At 43.4% G+C, this 13550-nt stretch overlaps 1 protein-coding gene across 5 annotated transcripts in view; it reads right to left on the minus strand.

Annotated features, from left to right (window-relative positions):
• Window positions 1-8294, minus strand: part of B3GAT1 (beta-1,3-glucuronyltransferase 1) — a 90025-nt gene extending 81731 nt beyond the window's left edge. For 2 of the 5 annotated variants that reach the window (XM_065570356.1, XM_065570352.1), the window contains exons 1-2: window positions 3521-3659; window positions 2367-2456 (exon numbers count right to left, since the gene is read on the minus strand). The gene's annotated coding sequence lies outside the window, so the exon portion shown is untranslated. Of the gene's footprint in view, window positions 1-2366; window positions 2457-2641; window positions 2692-3228; window positions 3361-3520; window positions 3660-8272 lie in introns of those variants that run through there. The other 3 variants (XM_042851927.2, XM_065570353.1, XM_065570354.1) reach the window with 3 other exon arrangements.
• Window positions 8295-13550: the final 5256 nt, after the last annotated feature.

Here is a 13550-nt window from a genome sequence, read left to right on the forward strand (position 1 = left end):
GTTTATCTTCCCAGTGCTCTCACAGAAACATACCGGCAGGCATGCCAAGCTGAGGCTGCGTCTGCTTGGAAGTGATAAGCCTTTTCCAGGAAGGATGGATTTGTGGTTAAATTTGTGGCTCAGGACTCTTGAGCTCTGTTTAGAGCTCTGCCATGGGCCTGCTGTACCTCTTCACCAATCTGTGCCATCAGCAAAGCAGGGGTTAATAAGGCTAAATTACAAGGGCCCAGGCCAGGTCTTCTGGTGGAAGATGATGGAAAACTCCGTAAGGAGTGGGAAGGGAAGACCCCACCATGAAAAGTGGATAGGGATCTACTACAAGAGCATATCATGATGGACAGAGACATCCATGCAGAGCCCATGACTCTACCCTGGCTCTCAGGGACCTTGCTCCCCCAACTCCAGGGCAGCATGGCTCAAATGGAACCGCGCTGCAACATCTGTTACAGAACCTGCCTCTCTGCCCGATAGGAGATTGCGTAGCACAATGGAAGGGCCATGGAAGCACTAGTTGCCCCTTCCCCGCCTGATTTCTCGTGAGGGCGGAGGGGAAGGGAATTATGCCTCCCAGTGCCTCTCACCCACTTTCTGCTCACACACCACACATGGATTTGTGACATCACAGAGGACATTGGCCTTTGGTTGTACTTCTGTGGCAGACCTGCATGCGAAGGGGCTGTACTATCAAAGCTGGCAACTGGTCAGGACCCATTGCTAATCTCCAGACTGCTTCTACAACCTACTAAGGGGCACATAGAGTGTAGGGGAGGTTCAAGAGTTATTTTATCTGAAAACAAATCTGCCCAGATGGAGGAATTGGGGGAGGAGGGCTGGTACTAGAGGCAGCTGTTCACCCTGGCACTGAAGAGAGACAGAGCAAAGCAGAGATGTACAAATAAGGGGAAATATGAAATAATAGCGCCACACAGGCTCTGGGAATATCAGGATCCAACTCCAATTCAGGAGCTAATCATCACAGTTTGGGCCCATTTCTCATATATTAGGTCCCCATCCTTCTGGTGGAATGCCCCCATTGGAAACAATAAAGTCCATGAAGCAGCAGGACTCTGCTTTTTCAGAGGTCATTGCAGGACCAGAGCCCAAGCCACAGTCTAGTCTCTAGGGACAGGAGAACCCAGCATGGTTCATGTGGAGAGGAGCACCCTGAAGTTTTCAGGGGTAGATCTGGCATTTCAGACACCACTTCTCCCCCACCCTGAAGCTCACCTTAAAAGGCAACATTCTCCCCTCACCACATAGAAGGAAGCAATCACAATAAGCACAAATGACTCCCTGCTATTAACAGGTTTTCATTAAGTCAACACTCATCCGAAAGCCAAAAGAGCACCTTACTTTTCCCCTACATCCTGCCACTCACCCTGTCATACCGGGAAGTCACAGATAAAACACCTCATCTTTCCAAACAAACAATAATATCCAAGGATAAGAACCTGCTCCACTTTCCAAAGGGAGAACTCAATTCAAACACAAAACAAAACATAGCAATTGTCAAAAAGGCGGTGCCATTTTTTTTACCCATAAACAAGATTTTTAAATATACCAACTTATCAATTTCATAGAAGCAACTATGTTTGCATTAAAAAGGTTCCCCCCTCACAAAACACCATAGCTATATATTTTTCCTGTAACTCATGTTCTTGGGGGGGGGGGGGAACCCTCAATTTATTTTTAAAATATTTTAAAGAAACAAAATTTCTATTTAAATGCAATCTTTCCAATCTCCCTTCCCCAAAATGTGAGACTATGGCCTCAACCTTGCAAATGTAACTCGCTTGTCAGTATGCATTACACATTTCCCCCCTGAACTGATCCACAGAGGATCTGGGGCTATTGTAGCACTAGTAACAGTTTGTAGTTATTTAGCTCAAGCTATCAAAGCTCATTGTTTCAACAATGGAGTTCCCCAGTTCAGTCCCTTGGTGCATCAGTCAAGACGGAGGCCATCACACTAACATTTATGGATGTGCTTAATGTACAAACAAGTAGCCCCACTGAACTCAGGAAATGTTACTCATGAGTAAGCGTTGGCAAGATCAGAGCCTACGGTCCCAATCCGGCAATCAGATCCAAGCAGGTGAATCCTTGCACCTACACTGAACTTCAGTATGCTACACAAGCACGTAGGGTTCATTACACCCTCTCACATTCAATTGACAAATCAGGGGGGTGTTTTATTTCTTAAGAAGCAGGGCCTTTCATTAACAAAAAGCATCTCATTAAACAAATAAATAAATAGAGCTGAGACGCCCAAACATCATTTTGGTCATTTTTTAAAACAGCGTTGCAATTACTTAAATGCACTAGAAAACAGTAGCACAAAATAAATGTTAAAAGAAAAGACTTACTCTTTGCTGCCCGCTGACTCCAAATCCAGATGCCTCCAACAGCGATGATAGATACTGGTCATGTCTGCACTAATGGTAATGAGGCAGGCCCTGTGTTGGAGAAAATTCTGTTTAATGCCCTTGCAGAAATCTCTCTTTGCTTAGTTTGGGGACTCTAAGATTAAGTCCCCCTCCCAGCCCCTTGAATGCCAGAACTTCCTCCCACATCCCCCTCCAGCCTCCTAGGGGAGCCCATGTGCTGGTCTAACTCTGCCCCCAACCCTTTTGTTTCTAACCTGTTGTATCTGTGGCTTGTTCTTGGAACTTCTAAATCCTCTGTCCCCTGTCCCCTTGTTGTTTGTGCTCTTGTCCCTAGCTCACCCCAAATGGAAGCTTCGCTCCCAGGCTCAACACTCCAGCAGCCCTGTGGCTCCACCATTCCTCTTCCCTCAGAATCTAGTCCAAGCCTTAGCTACTCTATTCCCACTGGGTTTGGCTTGGCAGAGAAGTGCTCTGGCTGGCGATTCTCTAAGACTTGCGGCAGTTGTGGAACCATTGCAACTACTGGCAACTCAGCCTCCACAGAGAATAAAACCAAAAGCCAGGTAGCCTGTGGTCTTAGGTCCAAAGGGCTCTCTGCCTTTTCAGTCTGTAAATCCAGGCTGGGAAGCTAAGAAGCATGTAGCTATCCCTCATGAGTTTTCTAGTATTTCCAGGCAGCCAGAACAACCCCCTTTGCAGTATTTTGACTCTTCTGCTTTTGAGCAGAACCCATGGGAATGTGAGAATACAAAGCAGGGATCAAAATTAACTGAGCTACTTTGAACCTAAAAATCACAACATTTGATGGCTGAGATTCAGCGGAGAAAATCTCTCAGTTTACCTATACCCCAGGGGACATTTTGATACACCCCAAGGATTAGCAGCCCCTGCTCAAGAGAGGCCCAGAACTGGAAAAGAATGGTAGAGTTCTGTGTGGAAATGGAGGAGAAAAACATGTGAGGGGATATAGTTTGTTAACACAGAGTGGCCAGTTTGCCCTGGGTCTGCAGCTGTAACTGATTACCCTGCAATTACTATGCTGTTGCAGGAGGACTCAAGCCTGCTTGTGCCTATAGCCCAATGCAAAAGAAAAGGCTTCTCACCACCAGAGAGTACACAAAATAAAAACTAACCCCAGTGAAGCTGTCTGTGACCATAGCCAGCCACGGCTCTGTTGTCCCAGGAAGCCTTTACCCAACACTCCACAGTCTGAGAGCCTGAAGACCTGCTCATGCACCTTCTCCTTCCTGCTTAAGGAATTAGCCCCAGCTGATACCAGACCCATTAGTTACCTGTTGTGGAATGCCTCTGCAACCCAGCCTGAACACAGGGATAGGGATTTAACCCTTTCCCACCATGCCTGGGGCAGGAAGATAGATAAAATTCCCCTCCACATAACCATAATTTTGAAGCACTTCTTACCCATTGATCTCAAATTGGTTTTCAAAGGGGGTTGGGTGTTGTGATGCTCATTTTACAGATGGGGAGAAACAGAGGCAGAAAGAAGTGAAGTAACTTGCCCAAGGTAGCAGAGGAAATCAGTGGCACAGATTTTCCAAGATATTTAGGGGCCTATTTAGGAGTTAGGTGTCTTAGTTCCTCTGAGGATGTGAGCCAGAGTCCTTATCTCTGGACTGCTCTGCCACTTGCCTGTCCCATGCCACATTTAAGCTCCAGTGCTTTCTCATGTACTGAATTCACACAGCAATTAAAAGGGGAAAAAAAGGATTATAGAGAGAGGAATATGGTATTTACCAAGCAAGGCTGCTGAATTAACCAGGCAGGTGTGCAGAGCTTAGCAAGCCGGGGTGCAGAGTTTATCAGACACAGATAACTATTGTAGGAGCTGGAGAAGAAGTGTTCATTAGCTGGTGGTATGTATTTCCATGCAGCAGAATTTTTTTTCCTGACGATTAGTAAATTGCACCCCTTTGCAGTAGGATTAGTTGATGCTTTTAATGATAATGTAAGAAGATTATTTTTTTCCTCTTTCCCTTCATGACTCAAACCTTTTAAATACACAGAACAAGCTTTCCTGAAATAGTGCTACAGATTTCTCTCTCTCCCCATACAAAAAGTAGAGAGGCCATCAGCGTGGAGCAGGGGTATTTGCCTTAAACACATTCTCACAACAGCTCAGTGAGAGAAAATAGCAACAGCAGATGAACCCTTCAGATAGTATCTCCATCGAGGTTTTGTCAATTGCCATATGCTCTGATCCAATTGCATTGCTCATGAGAGCAACAGATGTTCTCCGCTTTCGGCTGGAAAGACCAAGCTGTAAGCCAATCCAAATGTTGAGCAGCACTGGCCAGTTGCATTCTTTGGGGCCGTTTGAGAGGCAGCTAAGGCTAAGGCAAATGGCCATTGATTCATTGGAATTGGCAAGCAATGGAGAACTGCTCTGCATTACGCACTCTTTCTCCCCAGCAGCTTCATCATATGAAAGAGTTTGTGGCTCTGAGCATTGGCAGCCAGAGGACATTTATGTTGGAAGGTGTAGAATAAAAGGGCATTTCTCTAACGTAGAAATGTCTAATTAACAACCCGTCTGGATTCCAGGACCCAATCAACTCTGCTAACCTGCCGCATCAGCAGGTAAATAAACTGGCCCGGCCCGCCACGGTGCTTACCCTGGCGAGCCGCGTGCCAGAGGTTGCCGACCCCTGATCTAGATAAAGCATGATAGTAACAGTATCTAATCAGGGCATTGGCATTATCACTATGTCCTTGTCTGTGACATGCAACAATGATGGACATTTGAGAGAGAGAAATACCAGTCCACATAAATAATAAATATAGCCCCGGAGCTTTGTGGGGGTTGAAGCCCTAGAGCTTCTGTTTCTCTAGTCTGCATGGTTCTAGAATTCCATTTAGTCAAGTCAATGGAGGCAGATGAGCAGGGTGGACAGAGATGGACATGCAGAAACTGCCAAACTGGATGAAGAAAAGGGAGATGGAATGAGGTTTATTATTTATCATGTGTATAGTGCCTAGAGTGTGCAAAGCGTTTTGCAGACATGCAGAAAGACACAGCTCCTGCCCCCAGTTAGCTAGAGACTGGAGCAGCTCAGGACATGAAGAGACGAGGGGCCAGATTCTCCTGCACTCACACAAGTGTAATAATCCATTTGCTTCAACTTCATTGTCTCTAAGCTCCTTGGGACATCAATGGAGTTACTCCCTATTTACACTGGTGAACATGAGACAATTACAGGGCCCATCGGCTTCATTGGCCAGGTGAGCCAAGTGACTGTGGGAAGTGGAAAAAGTAAGGAGGAGACTGAGGAGAGTTAGAGGGGCAGAGGTTCTGGTGTTCGCAGGAGAGCATATGGAACATGCCCAAGCTCAACAAGGGGATTTCCTTACAGTCAGGAAGCCATGTTGCATTATTTGTCTTCATATCCTCCACTTATCCTGCAGCAATATCTCCACCTATTCCATCCCCTACACACATGGATATCAGCTGTGTGTCTGCTTCTCCCCCCACCAATGAAATGAATAAAAATCCCAGACTGAATCATTATTAGTGTATGCGATGTGAGCCAAGCTGCTCTGAAAGTCCTCTCGTTGGGTATTAATGCAGCATGCCATCCATTACACAAGTATTTTGCTGTGGCAGACAGAAAGTGACATTTATGGGTCTATCATGAGAATGAATTTCACCATCCATTAAAATGATGTACAGGTAAACACTCCATTCATTTTTAATCTATGAGCTTTGGTTCTTTCTCTGGTCTGGTAGATGGGCCCATCAATATATCCACTATTAGCAAAACTATTTAACAAGAAGTAAGAGCTGCTGAATAACATTACATACTTGTAGTTAAAGAGACTGCCGCACAAATGGGGAATACAGGAATTAAAGTCATAGCCGCACAGGACTCCCCTCTTATGGATTTGCATGTGCTAAGTAGCCATAGTCTATCTACAAAGCTGTGTTGTTGGAAAGGTCACATCTCATTCAGACACAATTAAACACCTCACCTGACTAAGTTATCTCCTGTGATTGAACTCAAGGCATCTGAATCTAAAAGTATGAGCTACTAGGATCAACATACAATCAAGCTATTAGCTTGTTGGCAGCAGTAGACTCATAAAACAGTTTATGTGAGTTAGCCACTAGAGAGGGACACCGAGCCACATAGGGTTAGCTACTGGACATGCTCTTCAATTGCTAGCCTGAGTTATGGGGTAGTGTTGCTGTGTGTTTTGAACAGTTGCCATGTTCCACCCCAGAAGTGGCTGCATTTCAATTGTGGGTGCCTGAACATTGTATGTAAAGGGCTTTGGAATATTCTGAGGTGGAGGACACATACTTTAAGTTACTTTTATTATTACTGATAGAGATTTACTAGGTAGAAAGAAAACACACTATAACCACAATTTCTTAGAAACTGAAGAAAGTTTTTTTTACTGCTATAATTCTAGAAATTGAGTTAATAACAATTAAGATTAAGTGACTCACATATATTACTATGCAATTAATTTAAGTTGAGTATTATTGTTATTGTGTATTAGATAAAAGCCGACTAGAGTATATTTCAAGTTGTTAAAGTGACTCAGTTGGCTGTATACTTCAGTTCGAACCAGTACTGGATCAATGCATGCAATATGATGTTAGAGGATGCTGTCCTGATGGGGGGGTCCCTGTTTTGAATGCAACATCAAACCAGAGCCCTGCTCACTAAATATCTTATGGCTCTTTTTGCAAAAGTAGAGTTGTTAGCCCAGCTTTCCTTGCCCAATTCCAGTTTGGGTTAGTTGTATTTTATCTATTTAAAATTGCTTAAACTTCAACAGGATTTTTGTATGCTTCCTGTCCTAAACCTGTTTTACAGTGTTGTTATGTGTAGCTTAACAGTTGCCATGTCTCACTTAAATTTTTGGTGCAATGTGAAGTATTCCTTATGTATGGCTCAAATCCTGAAGTCCTTACGAGGGTTTACCTCGTCCTTACTTAGCCAAATGTCCAAGGATTGAGTAAAAGTTGACCCAGGACCTCAGGAATTGACCTAAAATATGTACAGTATTTAATTCTGTACAGCACGCAGATGCTTGCAAGAAGTGCTGTGATCATGAAAAGACTCTGTCTGAGTCTGCAGAGAGACAGGAACAAAACAGCATCTCTAGCAGATGCCCGAGCCATCTTGACTGTATGTTGACTCTGAAACATTATAATGACATTTCCCTGGCCCAGATTTTTACACGGTGATCCCCACTTTCACATATACTTATGCATTTGTGTGCCTGCTTTCCCCACATCAGAGTTGCCACAAACAGGTTTCGAGAAGGGACTCATGGCTTGGATCTCTATGAAAATCTAATCCTCGCTGTCAGCTTTTAACTACTCCCTTGCTGAAACTTCAAATGAATGACACATTTCCTACAGTCTTAATCTTCCTCACTCAAGATCATGATTTGTTTCATGTGACCTGCTCCAGTGACCATTGTGTGTTTTTTCCCAACTTCAAATGGAGGATTTGGAAGTTGGGACAGAAAAAACTCTGAAGAAGGACAGATCCTCCTTTTCAAGTAATCATCTTAGAAACAGAGAAATTATATTAAGGGGAAAAATGAATGAGGCAGAATTTATTTCTAAGTAAGATGTTTTCCAAAGTTTTCTAAAGAGGCACCAGCAGTATTGGAGTTCCCATAAATATGTTTTTCATAATCAGCAGGCATTTAATTAACACCCAATAGCTGTCTGACAGAATCTAAACTGAATCTTTATTTAAGACACTTAAAAAAGTGTACTTGAAATGAATGGGGAGTGGTTCTTACAGCCTGGGTCATTAGTCACTTCTTGTCTACCAGCATGAAGGGCTCCCGTTTATTGTGTGTGTCTCATGTGACTTTGGGTAACTACAGAAGCTAACACTCACCTTGAAAGAGGATCCGGTTAATTCACTGTCTTCTTTTTTTCAGTGACATCCACTTCCCTCAGGTAGGAAAACTAAGGAGAATCTATTAATCATGGTTAAAACAAGGGATCAGAGAGAAAGTAGATGAAAATATCCATTTTCTTAAAACAGTTCTGGGATCAATCACTAAAAACATTCAGCACTTGTTACATTATGTGTATGAAATATCTTTGGAACAATTCTCTGTCTCCCTGCCAATTTCTGCCCAGATTCTCTTTGACATATATTTCTCTTGCTAGTTTTTATCAGCTCAGCTATTCCTTTGATCCACTGAGCATCACTGACCATCGACAATTAGTTTTATTAAAAGCCATTCCGTGGAAAACATTCCATTCTAGAATCAGTCCTGCTGAGGTAGCATGTCTTGGTCTTTTGGGCTAGGATCAAAGGCACGATGCTTCTTTTGTTGAAGTCAATGGGAGATTTGCTATCAGTGTTAATAGGAGCAAAGTTCAGTCTGTAGTAACTGTTAGACCCTCTATTTGTGGGACTAAGACCTGCATTTGCAAGGAGCTGGGCTTGATGCTCTAACAGGCCTTATAACCATCATGAAACTATTGTCTGGCATCTCTATTTCCCACTCCTGTTTTATTTACTGTGCCTGGGGGCAAAACCTATTCCTTCTTCTGTGGCTCTGGAGGACCCTATCTGTAGTGAGGCCCCATTGTATGGGGTTGTGGAGAGTAAGATCTGGGGGGGCCATGGAGGCAGTCCCGGTCCTGTGCAAACTGTAGGAGCAACTTTTGCACTGTATTTTGGGGACAGGGATGAGATGGAAGAAGTCCGGGGGGCAAATTAGCAGAGCTGCACTGTATGGGTCTGTTGGCCTACAAGAGCTGCACCAGCAATAGTGGATGCTCAGCTACTCTCTCCTGCCACTCTGTGGCATTGTGGGCAGGGGTATTCATCCTGCAGTGCCTGAGGATGCTAGCAACTCAAGACTTGGTGCATATGTGTGTGTGTCTCCTTGTGTGTGTGTATGTGGATTGGGATGGGATAGGAGAGGATTTGGCTCTTTCCTACAAGGGAGAATTGACATAGAAGCAACCTGAAAAATTTCTTTCTGGCCTCTTGCTGCCTCGTGCCCACCTTTGAGCTCTGATCCTCCCGTTCTGTTGCCACGGAGCCTTCCCACAAAGGCCAGTTGTGATACCAGCAGTTGCAGAAGGCCCTGGCTTCAGATGCAGAGGCAGCAGCAGCAGGAGTGGATGAACTCCCTAGGAATAAAGATCGTATTCTCATGCAGAGGTTAGCAGCGTGGCAAGAAATAGAGAACAGAAATGCCAACAAACGCAAGCAGAATGGTCTCTAAATAGAATGTTTTTCAAAGCTTTCCCCTAGGCTGTGGCAGTTCTTTAATAAAAGGCACCAAACTAACATTGGTGAACTGAGGAGACCCCTTCCAATAGAAACAGTGGGTTTGATTCCCTGCTTAGCCGCAGCAGTGTCACTCGGGACTAGCAACGCTCAAAGCAATGGCCTTACACCAGCGTAAAAACCGGTGTGAGTCAGAGGAGAATCAGGCCCAGCCTCTTTCAAGTCCCATTTGTCTCAGCTGTGTTATCCCTGATGGAAGAACATCATTTTGACAATAGTTTAAGACGTTAGAGTAACAGATGTGACTTGCTGGAAAAATCCTACCCCTTCCCCAAGATGAGCCGTGGATAAGATGCCAGATGATGTGGTTCATTCAGGTTACTGACCCAAAGATGGGAGCGGGGTGGGGGTGGGGAGAAAGAGAGTAAGAAAACACATATGGTTTTAAATGTAAGACTAGACAAAAGGAGCTGCAGTGGGATAATGGATTATTATTCCTACAAGGATAGGCAAGAACCTGTTACACAGGAGGACAAAACAGAACTGACACATGTTATGAAATTTCTAAGCCTCAGCTAGTGGGAGAAATCTATGTTTTCCAACACTATCTACTTCATTTCTCCTGACCCATGTTTAATACCCTGATTGGAAATAAAGTAGCTTTTGAGAGGCACTAAGAATGCATATGAAAATCCAATTTAGGTTTGTTTATTTGTTTTTGCACTGTTTATCAATAAATCTTCCAGTGCTATGCAAAAACAGATAAGCATTATTATACCCATTGTACAGATGGGGTAACTGAGGTACAGAGAGGCGTGATGTGATTTACTCAAGGTCAGACAGCACGTCAGTGGGAGAGCTGGAATGGGAACTCCATGCTGTCTGACTCCTAACCATACTGTTCCCATTCCTCCTGGCTATGCAATGGAAAACATAGTTCAGACAAAATAAGCACCCTGTCCATTGATGTCTCTGCCCAAACAGAATTTAGGTTTAAAGAAGTGCAGATAACTTTCCATTATTGTATTTCTCACTTTCCTAGCAAACACTATATTTTCTGGTTGTGCTGGAAACCAGAAACTCTAATGTGATGAGAGAGACTTCTCTCGAGATATTTCTGGATCAACAGGAAGCAATGAAAGAAATCCTGTTCTGGTGAGTCTTCCAGCTTGATTATGCAGCATCTGAACATCTGGATGACTTTCCGTACTGAACTTTTGGCTGTTTGTCCATCACCAATTTTCTCTGCACACAAGCATATCAAAGAGGGCATTCTTCTTATATAAAATCCTTCAGGGTGAAAGAAATGCCCAGCTACAGTACCTGAGTGACCTCATCTTTGGAAGATGCAGGCATAGGAAGAGTTGCAGAGCTAGACGGTGGCCAAACTTTTTCCAAGCAACTTTGCTCAGCCTATTGTTTCAACCACAGACAGATAGGTCCAAACATCCCAAGCGACACTGGGAATGTCTGTGCTACACTTTTTTGTTGTTGCCTTGAGTCAACTGATTGCCAATGAATGCGCAAAGCAGTCAACACATTGGAAAAGCCACCCTTGGGTAAAGAACAATTGTTTCTATCTTGTGGACAAGGGCTTTGAGAAATAGCCATTTCTCTCTCTGAAGCAGAAGGTGTCACACAAATTAAGAAGCAGCCAGGATCATATGGAAGACAATCAACTAAGCTTGGATCGGCCAATGGTGATTTTTAGACCTCCCTTTTTTTTTTGGCACCATGATATGATACATTCAGATCCAAGCTGGGATCATGTTCTTCTGCTACTGGAAGGAAAATGGCTCAAAAATTTGTTTCTCTCACCAACTGAAGTTGGTCCAATAAAAGATGTTACCTTGCCCAGCTTGTCACTGGAAGGAAAGTCATTCTGAAAATCAGTTCCTAGGTCTGAGCTGGCCTACCCTTGGTAGCCTTCTCGTCTTTATAGCATTGCAGAGTGTAATAAAGCAGTAATGTTTACATTCCATGTTTGAAGCAAACTGTTGATGAAGAACCTTTTGTACTTGGGACGGGGGAATGAATTACTGGCCCACCAGCTTTAGGAACGAAAGTGCAGGGGTGGCACAATGAATCCTAGTGCTACAAACAACAACTAGCTACAGTGTATCCCACACCCACAGGGAGCTGGATTTAGAACCCTAGTTCTTCCACTTCAGAAGCAGTCTTCTACCACTTGAACTAAAGGAGCTGGTCCTCAGCTGGCAGTGGGAATAGGTCCCTTAACCTCTCTGTGGACTGGCCAGTCACAAAAAAGATTTTCTGGCATGGGAAATAACTCAGGAAGACATGACATAAACTTTCTAGGAGACAGTCTGCAAAACAAAAGTCAGCCCAGCTGTGGTAAGAAGCAAGACACTGGATGCCCAATCCCCTGAGATGGTAGCTGCCTTCAACTCCCATTCAATTCAGTGATGAGGGTGCTCGGCCCAATGCAAGACTGGGCCCAAACAGGACTCACCCAGAGCAGAGAATAGTGTCATGGTCCATGTGAGATTTGTAAGCCCCTAATCAGGGGTGAGGGAGAACAAGGCATCACAATAGGCATTAATTAATTCATCTTTATAAAGCACTTTGCAATTCTTACATAACAGTAAATCCAAAGTGTTGGTGTTATTAACAACAAAATGCTCAGACTTTATACAAATTCATTAATTTGCTATATTTCCTTATTGAGAAATATTGTCTCATGAAGCTAACGAACAGTGGATCAAACACACATATTAATAAGAGAGAGTGTGATAGGAAAATGTCTTTAGGGATTAACAGGGAACTAACAAACAAATAAACAGTCACATATGTTCTTTTTCATTTAATTTCCGGGATCTGTTGTGAATAAACATTTCATATCACACCTTTTTTGATGGCTGCCACAACATCATATCAAAGAAAAAGCTCCTTCTTCCTGAGAAAGTTAAAGTTGCTTTTCTGTGAGCAGAGATAAATGAAAGGCAGCTTTGCTACGTGGTTCCAACACAGTCCCAGACCTTTTGAACCATTAGGATTTATATGTCATTAAATAATTAACTCAGTGATGCATGAGAGAAACTAATGCCGGTCTCGGTAAAAGACCTCAATTAATTGCTTTCATTTCAGTAGCACACTGCATTTTCATGATGGGAAATAAGTGAGTGTGAACCTTATTTCAGAGACTGTTTGATAAATGCAGGCATAAAAAGGTGAAAAATGACCTGTTCAGATAAGACTTTTGTTTGCTGAAATGTTTTTTGTATTGCACAGTCTTTGGTTCCAATTGCTGCTGACTTGATCAGACACTGGAACAGATGGTTAAGAGCCTTGGCTGCATGCTTCTCTGTACATTTCATATAGTCCCCCCTCTCCATGGATTCTTGGGGTAATAAGTGACATCGCAGTATATGTCTACACCAGAGTTTTTTAACTGAAGTTAACTGATTGCCAGTTAACTAACTGGTTTGGACACCCTATAAATGTTTGTTCCAGGACACAAACATTTTTGGTTTGCTGAGAGCTAAGGTAAACCACAAATGTGTGCCCTGATACAAATGTTTGTGGAGTGGTACAAATGCGTGAACCACCTCCAGTTAAATGGCAGTCAATCCACTCTAATTAAAAACTCTAGGGTAGGGACATATGCTCATGTCTACGGAAGAAGAGCAGAATGGGTCTGTCTTGTGGAACGCTGTCTGGACAGACTATATGATGAGGTGTTTGAATGTTATCCAGCACATCTTGCAGTTAGAATTAGTAAGTAGCAGTGAGTGGGTTACCAAGACTATACCCTAGGGAAACATGAACTTGCTATAGGGAAGATCCAAAGGATGATTTGGGCTATCACAGAATCCTAGGAATTTAGAGATGGAAAAGACTGATTAGGCCAACTAGTCTGGGTGCAGAATTGTTCTCCCGTGCTTTCTCCAATTTGGTTTTA

This window comes from Chrysemys picta, chromosome 16 (genome assembly GCF_011386835.1).
Source record: "Chrysemys picta bellii isolate R12L10 chromosome 16, ASM1138683v2, whole genome shotgun sequence".
In the NCBI taxonomy this organism is placed as follows: domain Eukaryota; kingdom Metazoa; phylum Chordata; order Testudines; family Emydidae; genus Chrysemys; species Chrysemys picta.